At 43.7% G+C, this 13,846-nt stretch overlaps 1 long non-coding RNA gene and 1 other non-coding gene across 2 annotated transcripts in view; both read right to left on the reverse strand.

Annotated features, from left to right (window-relative positions):
* The window catches only part of LOC134462706 (uncharacterized), a 107,508-nt gene extending 95,709 nt beyond the window's left edge, over nucleotides 1-11,799 (reverse strand). Inside the window, exons 1-2 of the long non-coding RNA XR_010037563.1 lie at nucleotides 11,727-11,799; nucleotides 7,328-7,499 (exon numbers count right to left, since the gene is read on the reverse strand). This is a non-coding gene — a long non-coding RNA (uncharacterized LOC134462706). The remainder of the gene's footprint in view (nucleotides 1-7,327; nucleotides 7,500-11,726) is intronic.
* trnar-ucu (transfer RNA arginine (anticodon UCU)) lies at nucleotides 11,743-11,834 on the reverse strand. The gene is given in 2 exon segments: nucleotides 11,743-11,778; nucleotides 11,798-11,834. It is a non-coding gene; the product is annotated as a tRNA-Arg (tRNA).
* Between the last annotated feature and the right edge of the window lie 2,012 nt (nucleotides 11,835-13,846).

Raw genomic sequence — 13,846 nt, forward strand, 5'->3', positions numbered from 1 at the left:
TCTGCTCTGTGGTTTGCGACCTGGCACTGGGTTCCTTTTGTCTGACCCGCAGCTGCAGCGCAATGTTGCTTCCGGGCCCCCTCCTCACACTTCCTCCTTCCCTGGTGAATCCTTAACCCTCTGAAGGTGGTCACCTTTTCCCATCCACACCTGCATCTTCTCATAATCCTACAATCGCTGTCTCGGTCCGTTCCGGTCGTTGCCATAGTGTCCGTCTGGTTTGGCCCTTCTTCCACCCCGCCTCTCGGAGGGCCTTCGGGTTGTTTTCCTTTGTTAGTCTTAATATTCCTCCATGTTTCTTGTACTGTTTCTCCCGACTGTCAAACCTGGCTTAAACAATACGCAGTAGCCTTCTAGACTGCACAAAAGCATGTCCCATTGCATGTCTTTTCGCAGGTGCCCGCGACCGTTTGTATTTTAAACTCACTATTAAACGGAATGAAAGGAAGTCGTGGCTCCTTCTGCAGTTAACAACATCTGTGTGTGCTTTCTAGTGTATACTTTTATAAGAAAATATTCCAGAAGAGGTGTGGTTCCACATCCATGACCGAGGACAGGCGAACTTGGCAATGTCTTTGCGCTATCTACTTTGCACATCAAGACGGCAACCTCCACAGAGAAAAACTAGGCCTAATGAAAGCGCGCTCCAGATCAAAGACAATTTTTTTTTTTTGCTCCTAAGTAGCCTAAGCCTCACATTTGTGCCCTTGCACAACTTTGTGCTTGGCGTTTCTGGTCAATATAGGATAAAGCAAATGCCATTCCTCAGATCAGTTCATCTGCATGCATGGACCAGTTAATAACAATTCTTGTTATTAGGCCCTATATAATATAATATAATATAATATATATTATAATATAAACCTATATTACATTATTAGAGCCTATTACAGCAGTTATGATGGTTAAGAAAAAGGCCCAATGGCTAGTGAGTCAGGAAAACCACTAGCCAAAATGGCTGATAAGCAAAAAAGTTAGTGTCAAGCACTGGAATATGCACACAAACACGTGTGCATGAACTCACATTCGACTTGAGCATGCACACACACACGCGCGCGCACACACACACACACACACACACAAAGCAAGCAGCAGCAGCATGGTGAAACAAACGAGTGAGGCGATGTTCAGGCGATGCAGATGAGCACACGTGCGAACAAGGGACCCATGGCAGGCAGAGCGAGTTATAGTCCCCTCTGGTGACGCCTGACCCATCTTGACCCCCTGCCTCGAGTTGCCAGGTCCTTGAAAGTGAAACCTGAACTCAAGGCCACTTTTAGACAGACAGCCAACATGTTGACAAAACACATAGACCAGCGATTCCAATTTTTCCCCCCTTTTTTCCCCCCTCCTTCCCTCCCCTTCAGGGAGCTGTCCGTCTGTCACGGCAGACTGCCTCCAGTCCGTCAGAGCCTTGAGAAAGAGAAGAAGACGAAAGCATAGACAGGGAGGAATGGAGCTCCAAGCAGAGGTCACAATTTGAAGGCAAATAAATATCGCTCGTGTGGTAACTGTGACTAATACAACGTCTGACGGTGGGAAGATCACACAGCACACCCCCCATTTGAGACCGAGGCAAAAGAATAGATGAGCGGGTATACAAACTGTGAAAACGGTACAAATGCGCAAACATTTTTCTAGACTTTTTTTTTTCACTCCATGATCGCGGAAGGTTGCATTAATCATGTAGTTAGACTGAGAAGGGGAGAACGCAAACACTTGATTTTCTGGCTTTGAAATGTTCTACACACACACACATGCACACACCCCGCGTGTGAAAAGGCAACAGCATTTCACAGTGAATAATAATGGCGTGGCATCTGACTAGCAAATCGGAAATGAAGGCAGCAGTCGCATCAATAATACTCATTAAAAGTAATCTTCACTTCACTGTGCTGCTGGATTGGAATGCATATTTCATGATAAATCAATTACTGCAGAGGAAGTCTCTCTCTACCCTCCTCTCTCTCTCCCTCTCCCTCTCTTGTATACAAACATATAAAAATACACACATGCAGAATGTGCACATGTAGACACAAGCAAACACACACACACAGCCACTCATCCACTCCTTCACACAGACGCAGACACACACCGCAGACATGACAGAGAGAGAGAGAGGGAGGATGCACACACAGGCACACAAATAACACATTGGATCACACATAGAAGCACAGCACAGATCATGTGGTATACAAAGAAAGCAGAGAGATACAATCACGCTGTGCACATTCAAGAGACAACCAATCTCTCTCTCTCTTTCTCAGTCTCTCTCTGTCTCTCTCTCCCTCTCTCTTTTACACACACACACACACACACACACACACACACACACACACACACACACACACACACACACACACACACACACACACACACACACACACACACACACGGATGTGCTGCAGAGAGAGGTGATGCAGCAGCGGGGTAATCGCACATCAGGATCAGGGAAGGACGAGGGAGGACACATTTTCGCCAGACTGCAGCAGTCCCCAATTATCACCACCACCACCACCACCCCACGACCCATTGCACCAGCAAGCCCCTGATGTCCCCTCCACCACCAGTATGACAACACCCCCCCCACCCCCACCTCCTACACACACACACACACACAGACAGACCTCCCCCATGGCGCCTCCAGTGCAGGTGTAAGTGATGGTCAATCCAGCATCATGAGTCTCCACACTCGGACACTGGTGAACCAACGGGCAGGGTTTGTGCTCTAGTATGTTTGTACATTTGCTGTGTGTGTGTGTGAGAAAGAGAAAGAGAAAGAGAGAGAGAGAGAGAGAGAGAGAGAGAGAGAGAGAGAGAGAGAGAGAGAGAGAGAGAGAGAGAGAGTGAGAGAGAGCGAGAGAGAGAGAGAGAGCCCGTGCACGTGAGATAGTGAGAGAGAGAGAGTTGGTACATGTATGCCATACAGTCTAAACATGCCTGTATAGTCACTTTGCCCTTTTGTCCTAACAGCGTGTATAAGGCTGCGCATGTGCCCACGTACGTATATCCATCGATGCCTACAGGGCTGTATGCATCCACGTACCGGTACGTATACCTGAATATAAAAAGGTAGCATACAGTTGTGCGCCTAAAGTGCACACATAGGCTAATTGTGCATCTCGACTCCTGGTCTTGGTCTCATATCGTGTTCCTGACTTTTTGTGTTTTTCAAAATGTGGGTATAGATATGCACGCTTAATATACATTTGTATGTGCAACAGACATAGGCAATGTCTTGTGTTATGTTCTTGACTCTTCTTCATTCTCCGAGTGTGTGCATAGCCGTGGATGTATACAACTTGTGCATGCAACAGCCAGAGACAAGGTTGTGTATACATTTAGCTGTGTGTGTGTGTGTGTGTGTGTGTGTGTGTGTGTGTGTGTGTGTGTGTGTGTGTGTGTGTGTGTGTGTGTGTGTGTGTGTGTGTGTGTGTGTGTGTGTGTGTGTGTGTGCCTGTGTGGGACCGTGCGTGCGTGCGTGCCTGCACTCCTGTGTGCTCAGGCAAAGCGGAGGCACCCAGGCAGGCATCGACGGCGGCAGGCGGCGGGCGGCAGCAGTAGCAGCAGCGGCGGTGGCGGCTGCTGCCGGAGAGTGAATTAATATTCAGCGCGTAAACAGAGGCGCGTCGCGGCCAGGGAGATTTATCTGTGCAGCAGTGGGCGCGGGGAGGCGTGAGGGAGGGAGGAGAGAGAGAGTGGGAGGTGCGGCGGGGAGGCGCAGGGAGAGCGAGAGGGAGAGAGAGAGAAAGAGAGAGAGGGGAGGCAGCTGAACCCTGAACGACCCCGCGAAGCTGTCACGCAGACGGATATGCTTATTATGCAGATGTGAGGAGCCAGCCATTGATCGCAGCCTGTAGAGTCCCATTACCACTCCCAGCTGGGACCGCCGACGTGTGTGTGTGTGTGTGTGTGTGTGTACGTGCGTGCGTACGCTTGTGTGTCCTCAGAGTGTGTGTCTGTCTGTGTGTGTCCTGAGTGTATGTGTTTGTGAGTGTGTGTGTGTGTGTGTGTGTGTGGGGGGGGGGGGGTGTAAAGATGTGTGTACCGCAGGATGTTTGTGTGCATGCGTTTCGGTGTACGGCTGATCTTTATACCGATGTATGGCAAGTATCGCAGATCATTTGGAAATGTACATCAAATCTTTCTTCTAAATAGCCCCAAGACTAGAGATGCAAACAGACCACATCAGATGATGGTGCTGATGATGTTCTGCCGGCGAGGAAGAGGATGACAGTTGCGGCCGATGAGGCCAATAAATGCAACAATAACGACGTCGACAATAATAGGTCTGCAAATGCACAAATACTATTTACAAATTCGAGCATGATTATGTGCATTTTGTACATCACATCTTTATATACGCCATTAATTTCCGGCTTAATTAAAGGACGCACTTCCTTTGGGCTGTCTCCGCCGCAGCCAACATAAACTTCTCAACTCGCCCCGGCTTGAATTTCTTCAAGAGTCGCGCAGACATTCTACCTCGTTAAAGGGGTAAATTGTGAGAATATGACGATGAATGTACTGTTACAAAGAGGAGAACAAATGACCACCAGCACGGCGCTGGTAAACTGATGGTTTTGGTCAGAGGAGAGGGTGTGAGGCGAAGCCGTACCATGGTGGTTTATACCAGATCAATTTTTACCCACCTTCTTTTTGAAAAATTGAGCTGAACTCTGTAGTTGCTCTAGCTCACCATCCTTGGGGAAACATATCTCAGAATTGCACAAAATATGGCCATCAATCACAGGTATCAATGTGCAATTGGATATTGGAGACCCTGTCAGTGTTCCTTTCATGCCGTGTTGTTCGGGTAAACTCGGACAAAATACAAAACAGCCCCTGTCACATATCGAACTCATTTAACTCGCAGCTCTCGTTTTAAACACCCTGGAAAACTAAATTATCAGAGCAATTTGGCAGATATTCAAAATAATTATATTGTACTTATTGTTGGTAATATTTATGAAACAGATATTTACAAATGAATATAGAAATCTTTTTTTCTCTAGCTCGGCTTGAAAATGCAGTCTTTCACTGGGTATTTCACCACCTACCTCTTCGGCGTGGAAATGGCTAACAAAAACATGAAATTATATAGATGACTATTGATATATTTGTCCCCACACTGCTGTCAATGGCAACGGTCATGACCTTTGAACTCAATGATTGTTGTGATCTCACTTTCTCTGTGTCACGCTGAGGTCAATCTGCACTGACACTGGTGCCTGTTTTGTGTGCTTGTATATGTGTGTGTGTGTGTGTGTGTGTGTGTGTGTGTGTGTGTGTGTGTGTGTGTGTGTGTGTGTGTGTGTGTGTGTGTGTGTGTGTGTGTGTGTGTGTGTGTCGGGGGTGGACTGAGGGCCCCAAATGACTATGTTAAAATGGCACCCTGTTCTCACTTCTTTGAGCCAACACTGCCACATCATTACTAACACAGAATCTTCTAGCATCAGATCAGAGGAGAACACAGTCCAGATACGCAGGCTTGGTACGGTACGTATTTTGACTGAAATACTTTTCTGTGTTGATATGTTGTGATAGCAAGTGAGTGGACATTGAGCAGTCCATACTCTTTTTTTCTGCAGAGGCCAGTTACATTCATAACTACTACATATGGCACTGGTTAACTAAAGTTTGTATAACTTTTGTGGAAGGGTCTGTAAAAATCTGAAATTGGCAGTGAAAGTCATGACTGCTGCATTCATTTCTCATTTGGTAAAATAAAAGAAAACTACTTCAGTGTTCAGAAATGAAGGTGTTATTATTTATTTTACTTTGGTAAAATGTGGTCTTTACACAATATTTGACTGTTCAGCTTATACCACAACAGACCTAATGTGACATTAACTTTGAGATGGGCTAATGTAACTTGAAAGCTTGTGTGTAAAAGGTTGAGGAGTTGCTTTCTTTGTGCGTTGTACAGTAAAGGTACATGAACGAGTGGGACGTCCTCACCAACGAGTGATTTGACGACGACTGACTATTGAATGACGGCGTTTGTCATAACTTTTCGAAACCATAGATAAAATGAGATTCTATATTCTCAATGGGTGGTTCATCCTCAATGCAAGGAAGCTTTCTGTAAATTCGTGTATGTCTCTTTCATAACCGTTTTATCTTAAATTCAGGAAAAACAATTACACTTAGCTCGAACATTTCATAAAGAACGTTTCATAATTATGTATTATCCGGGTCGAAGGACTAAGGTAACTGCGCGAATACAGCGTAGTCTATTTCTCACTCTCCACTCGGACACTGCTGCAGTGTCACCTGAATTTTGGGGAAATGAAGGAGACGGTGGCATACTGTACGATAACGCTGAGTCCAGCGAAGGAGTCTTGAGGGAGTAAACTTAATCCCGCTTAATAATTCCACGGTTTCCACGTCGTCAAAACTTTCCCCCCAATTACCACAGACATTAGTCAAGCCATCAAAAGTTGCTGATACGAAAACTTGACAGTGTGTATCCGAGGCGGAGCTGAGGTGACAGGTTCCGGATGGCAAGTGATCAGAAGCAGTGATCAATTATAATTGGCGGGACAGTTCCAACAGAACTCTGTCGTGCGAACACAGCATTTGACTGACGGAGGCAACAGGCAGTTTTGCGGTCTTACTTCATTATGGACATTTTTTTCTGGTATTGTTTAGGTTTAGCCTACATTAAGTTATGTCTTGTCCATATCAAGTCTGTTTGTCATTATACGTTTATAATCATTACATGTAACAACCTGTGGACACCACAACACGCGCGTTTTTACGCGCATTCCCAAGTGCGCTCGGAGTGTGTATGACTGCAGAGATAGGTAGATTTTATGGGAATACCTCGCTCTTGCAAAGCATTTTAAAATAGAACCAGTGGATTCACGTCCATGGCAGTGATGTCCGAAAAGGGAATCATTCAAGTGCACTATTAGGGATTGAGTTTACTGTTGCATCAGAGCAGCAACATCTTAAAAATAGAGCACCCGGTGATGAATGTCCAGCATTTTCAGGATTGGTTTTGAGGGGAGGAATAAACTAATAAAACGCCTGGCCTCTCTGGGACGCAACATGCTTTTAAAACAGAGTGTCGCTGGTCGACTGGCTGGCCCATTATCCATCTTCGGCAACGTGTCTTTTATACTTCATTTTGTATTATTTCAACGAGAGCTGTGGCTACATTAGGCCCTACATGAGATACAACAGCGCCATGTATAGCAACAGTGGAGCGGTTTCAGAAATATAAAAGCTTAAAAGAAAGGATGGGGGGAGAAAGAAAGGCGGACTCGGGCGGCCCACACCTCCACATCATTAATCACAGGTCAGGATCATGTAGGCCTACCTTAAGCCTTCCGAGAGATGCGAGAGGCAGTCATCACTTCTTCCTTTCTCTTTACCCCACCTTTGCCTCTCCATCAAACTTTAGCTGCAACCGCTCCTCTGGGCCTCTTTGCCCTCTCAAAACAAAAATGGGAGAACAGGTGAATCCCGGATGCTGCCCGCTATCCCGCATCCTGTGAAGAGAAGTCCTGATTTCAGAACACTGACCAGCAGAATGTTGTAAAATCAACAATGGCCTGGCATCGTCATAAAGAAAACGCGATTGCTATGGAATGTTTAAAGACCATAATATTCTGTCACGCCGAACATACCCAAAAACACCCTGCCCTCTGCCATCTCTTCCGCCACTTTTCAGGGAGAAGTTTAGCGGCCTTATCGAAAAGGGAAATTACATTTTAATATGAAAGCCAACATGTTGGGAATGCAGGCCTTTATCAAAATTCAAAAAGGAGTCAAATTTATCAACTCTGTGAGAAGTTTGTCGATACATCCAAATCAGAGACGGATTTTCCTGTATGTTCAAGTTTTGTGAAATCGAACATGCGTTTAAGAGACCATTTCACGTGTATCAAAACAAACGCAAATCTTGCTAAAAGACCCAACTTTCTGTCTCAACACAACAAGGGCCTGAATTACCTACGAGTAGTCTAATTTCGACGGCGATGGCATTGTTGGGGACACGCCGACTCGAAAGATCAGGTGGAGGAGCGTGGCGCCTGCCTACAAAAGACAGGGCATAAAAACAACTCCTACAAGCACTTGGCCTATATGGAATAGTTTTTACCGACGACTCATATGTCATGGCAGTTGTGATAAAGCGAAGACACAATTCCTACTTTCATTTCTGGCACTTCAACTCTTACCAGTAAAGATATGCATATTTAAGATAGGCATAGATTGTTAGTTGTCCCAATGAATGTAAAAGGATGGAATAACCACATTTTATAAAATTAGTTAAACAGTTTAGTTTAGTTTAGTTTTATAAAATTAGTTAAACACTGTAACTGTTTGGTCTTAATCAGGATGGAGCTTTTTAAAGAAGGCTCTGCATTTCCAAAGCACGTCGTAACTGAAAGGATCTTCTGATGACACTTACCTAGCCAGTCTCGTTTGCAACTGTTAGAACAAATTATTTAATACATTCGTCTCCCAAATCATAGAAATTAGTCTGTGCATCATGTTTATAGGCTATAATTTCACTCAGGCCTATGGAATGTTTGACTGCAATCTGTTTGAATAGCAAGTTCTTAGACTAAGCTATAGGTTACTTCCTACAGACGAAACATAAAAAGCCCACCCACTTGCCAAATGTGGCGTCTCCGTTGTAAGGCTACATTTCATAAATAATTTTAACTGACCAAATTTCCGATTTTGGTATTTTCTATATGTCAACACTGAAGGTAGGCTAGACCGTGGCGTGTACTCTAATCCTATGTGAATTGGATAGGCCGTTACACGCCTATAATTTATAAGCGCTCAACACTCATCAGCCTAAAGGTTCAAGGTATGTCTTCTCACAATATTTATGGCTAAAAGTGAAAATGTAGGCCTAATTTTCTTGGAAGGGCCAAGACGTCCAGTAACACTGTCCTGAGTATCTTGCTTGCTCTCCAGTTCAACTTTAACCTTTTGACCCCTGACTTGCCTCGGGACAATACTGACCGGGTCATGCGCAGGGCTCGAGCCCTGGGTCGACATTCATTTGCGTACACTTTTGGAAAGTTTTGAGGCGCATCCCCACTTTCACCACCCTCACCAGACAAGTGAGGGAGGTAATAGTCTCTTTACTATAGTTGGTGTTTGCTGCTGTGCATTGAAATGTTGCGTTCACGCTGGCCTATTACAAATCGCTGGAGGCTAACTTACTTTTTTTCAATGGGCGACTATTTGTCCAGCTATAAGCCTATAAAGACATCCATTAACAGTAAAATGATGTTAGAGTAACATGTATTTAAGTAATATTGCTACTACTACTACTACTAACCGGCCTAATATTAATAACAACAATAATAATATGAATAACAATAATAAATTAACAACAATAATAATAATAATTTCTTATTGTCATGTACACACTGTTCTTCAGTGAGCACATCACATCTGGTACCAGAGCACTCGGCTCTTTACAGGCTCATTCTTGGTCCGGCTCAAGCATAATCGATGCAAAGCCAGGGGAAGAAGAATTGTGACAACCCCGCAACATTAGGACCATTGATCGCATCTATGCAGTTTTTATTTATCGCTTTAGAAGGACACTCAATAAACTTGTGAATATCAGTCATTTTAATTCAATCATCTTCAGGGGGAACGATTCCCTTGTGTGTAAGCTTTCGCCCTAAATGGACAGATCTTAATATCAGAGTATTGTCGTGGCATTAAAACCGACTCCCTTGCACTAATTCAGTGAGAATGAAAGTTTTTGTGTGCGCGTTTTGTGTCTGTAACCTACGCTTGCAATACAATACCGAGATCTGAAGAGGTTAAAACGGCTGTTTACTTGGCGCACTATACAATGACATCCATGTTGCCAGTGTCAGCTGAATCGAACGGAGGCTGATGCTGTAAGTCTTCACCCTGCTGCGAGTTGAAATATTGCCGGCTCACATGACAAATTCACCACGCCAGTACGTCCCTCGAGTTTAGACCACCGTGCGCATCGCAAGGGGGTCAGTGCGGTAGACCGCACATTTGTAGATGGCTCGCTAGCCTCCAACAAAGAACACATTAATGGAAGAGAGATAGATAAACCTCATTCCTCAGTGTTGGTTTTAAAATCATTAGCGGTGGGGTGAGCACGAACAATTTATTTTTAAGCTCCATTTTAGCACACGGGCCTTGCCCAGATGCATGCACGATTTTCAGACAATTTCTTCCGTATAGTTCGCGTGAAATGACACCAAAGGAAGTTTGGGCTCACTAGGTTTTGTACACAAAGGCCTTTGACGTGACAAAATACCCCCGTCGCCACCGTCACACACCCCGCCGCCACCACCCTTTCAGCCATGCGGTTCAGGCAGTTGTCTCTGTTCACTACATTGCTATGAAGGCGCAGGGGCAGTAATAGCTGCCACCTTCATGGGGTAACAAACATCGTTCAAATATCTAATCGGGTAATGGCTCTATAATTTGATTGAACAAAATGCCACGTCCATAATATCAGTTTGTGCTTATTGCCTAACTGCTGGATAAGGACTTGTAATCGCCCCTGCTCCCCATCTACATGCTAATGACCATTTTATAAGTGAATAGAATGGCCTAATCAATTTTAGATATTAGACAAATAAAAAACGAAAAGGCAAAACTTGCCAACATTCAATTTTCAAACCACAAAATACAAAAACCTACTTTTATTGATAACAGAGGTTGTAATGTAGGCTACCTCAGCAAGGGGATGGACTTCAATTAAGCACACAATTAATAGTTTTTAACAACACAGTACACCTGCGTCCTAGGCCCAAGTAGTTCATTAAGGCTTGCATCCTTACTTTCCCAAATGAGTTCATGCCTCCTTCTCTGCCTGCAAAACTTTTCAATCTGACCAACAAAAAAATATAATGTCTGATCTGATGACCACCGTGCAAACAATTAATTTATAATAACGTAGGCCTATTGATCTGTATCCTACTACCATCCTATTACATGATTTAGTGCCAACAATTAGTCCCTCTAGTTTAGTGTACATCACAAAATTATTATGTCCAAATACATCTTTATGCAACAGTGCACAATGGTTCTTCTAACGGCATTCGTATAGCTACAGCAGTGATTCCCATGGTGTGGTTTGTCCTTGGCTCGTGAATGTGAGAAAACAACTGTTCCTCTCCCCTTTACAAAGGTCCTCTGACCAAAATAACAGTCGTGCGCGCACGGTCACGTCACGCAGTCAGGCATAGAGACTGGCACGAGCACGCAGGGCTTACCAGAATCCCAGAATCGACAGATAACTTTACCCCTGGACCCCTTTTACTCTCGATCGTGGGGTTATAGTTATGTTTGTCATATAATCCTGACTACGAATAGAAAGCTATTCTTCCAAAATCGCACCACCTAGTTCATAAACTTGTTAAATATCTCATATGTTCTTTTGGTGCCCAGACGCGACAAACTTTCCGTAAACGGCACAGCTCAACATGTTATTTTCCACATTGCCAATGTGACATAAAACCATGACATTTTGCAAGACTTGTGTTTAACTCAGCTGGAGTTCAACGGTCAGACTCAGACAGCACCGTTTTCCGCAGCTGTGCGTAACCGTGCAGGGTTTTCGGTGGAAAGACCACAAGTTACCGACACACTGTCCGGCGTTAACACAATGCGTATGGAATGCGAACAAGCCCCGGCTACATAGAAATGTATTTGACTTTCTTGTTCTCTTCATGCCATATGTAGCACTGTCTCACCCTCAACGTCAAAACTCGACTCCGGTGGGACTCGAACCCACAACCTTTGAATCACTTCACCAGTAATTTCATAGAAGTCCAATGCGCTATCCATTGCGCCACGGAGCCGCCCTGCGAAGAGAAGGGGACATTGGAGTGCCTAAAAATAGGACAGCCAGATTGAGTTGTTGAGTGCCTGATGCAGGACGTCCTACACCGAATGTGCACTACTAACAGTGAACTTACTTGGACTGAGCAACAAAACCAAAGGTGCAGCATTCCAATGGATAAAGACCCGTGCCCACAGTATATTTTGGCAACTTATATCACAGAGAAAATAGCATCTTTTTAAGACATGAGAACAAATTCACCGTTCATCCAGACAATGGTGAAAAGTTGTACGCAGAATGCATGTTGAAAACAGAAATGCAAAATATGGCAATATGACCTATTCATAATCCTGGGGGGGATATTAAACCTTTCTTTTTTGAACAAAAAAAGATGTGCTTTCACTATATTGTTCAGGAGACTAGCAAGTAAAAAGAAAAAAATCTGAGACACACTCATTGTTGGAAAAAGTGAACCATGTAGCTACAAAATTCATTGTTCCTTAACCTACAATAATTCATCAAGTAATCTCGAGGCTAACACTGAATTTATTTACTTTTCCCCCCCATAGTTAGCCATGTCAACAATTCATGCAGAATACAATACACTGTTACTCACTCATACATAGAGTTTACATAAACTGCCTTTTAAGATCAATTTGTCTGAATGTTAGCCGAAATGTCAGCTCAGTCTTCCCTGACCTATGCAGTGATACATTGTGCACATCCACTATGAGCCCAACTAACAGAAGAGCTTTCCGCGCCAAAGTAAACAAACTGCACAAAGGTTACAGCAGGTAGTCCAGGCATGGTCAAACTTGATTTGCTAGTGGATTTCCTCACTGTCATCAGTGGCCAATTGGCTGAATGCTCTTCATTCTGTCCATCCTTCCAACAGGCAATCATTTCTGAACTTTTTTATTGTCATATGACCAATAAACAGTGAAGTGACTCCTGCCAGTGAGATGTGAATTGTTCACGAGTGTAACCAAACTGTCCCTGCTGTCACGACAGAAAAGGATTTACCTCTAATAGATATCACCAAAAAAAGGAAAAAAGGAAACACCTGTCCTTGATATTAAACTAGTGTCTGAGGGAAGACATTTAACCTATGAATCCATTAGATGGAGATTGCTGGCCATTATTGCCACTTGTGATGTCCCTCAAGACATTTCAATGGGTTCAGGTTGCACAGTGCGGCTCTGTCCACCCCTGTCAGTCCACAAAGGAGGAATGATGATGTGAAATATATTTACCTCCTGCATTACGTAGCTTTTATATAGCACATAAACATCTGCTATATGAAAGCTAAAAAGGTAAGCAGGTGCCAAACTCTCTGCATCACTTTAATTAGCTGCTGTACTATGCTTTACCAATCAGTCTCTGCGGACAGCAGCCAGCCCCCCCTTGAGTTTATATCTAATATTTTATGTATATGAGAGGCAGCCTACATACTAACAATCGCTGATGGGTGTGTTGCAGAACACATTTGGGTAAATAATCATTTATGAAGTGTATTGCGTTCAATAATTCAATTATTAATCATCTTGTGGCCCATGTATTTCTTGTAAAAGTATTTCCCTTGTCCTGCTACTCCATGGTGGGGACGGCCCTTTATTCAAACTCTCTACTTAGGACGCCTGAGGAAGTAGGCCTGCACCATCAAACACATTGCTCAATGAAAAAGCTGATGTGCTGTGATTCTTCCTTCTTTTATCTCTTCTAGGTAGCTTTGTGTTATCTTTTCACAATTAGCTTTATCTAATTCACAATAAGTTTCAGCTCGCAGCACAAAATATTTATTACAGGCCTACACCATACAACAATATATGTATTTTTATGTGTTTATTTATTTATTTTTATATATATTTTTTTTTGTTTTTTTTAGCTATGCTAGTGGAACTTAAAGTACAGTATTTCAATACACATCCTTACTGATGAGTTAAGTGTTAAGCAGCAATGTCAATAGTAAGTAAAAAGCACAGGTAACTTATCTGAGTAACCAGTACACTTGTGTAGGCCTACTTGTCCTAT

Source organism: Engraulis encrasicolus, chromosome 14 (genome assembly GCF_034702125.1).
Source record: "Engraulis encrasicolus isolate BLACKSEA-1 chromosome 14, IST_EnEncr_1.0, whole genome shotgun sequence".
NCBI lineage: Eukaryota > Metazoa > Chordata > Actinopteri > Clupeiformes > Engraulidae > Engraulis > Engraulis encrasicolus.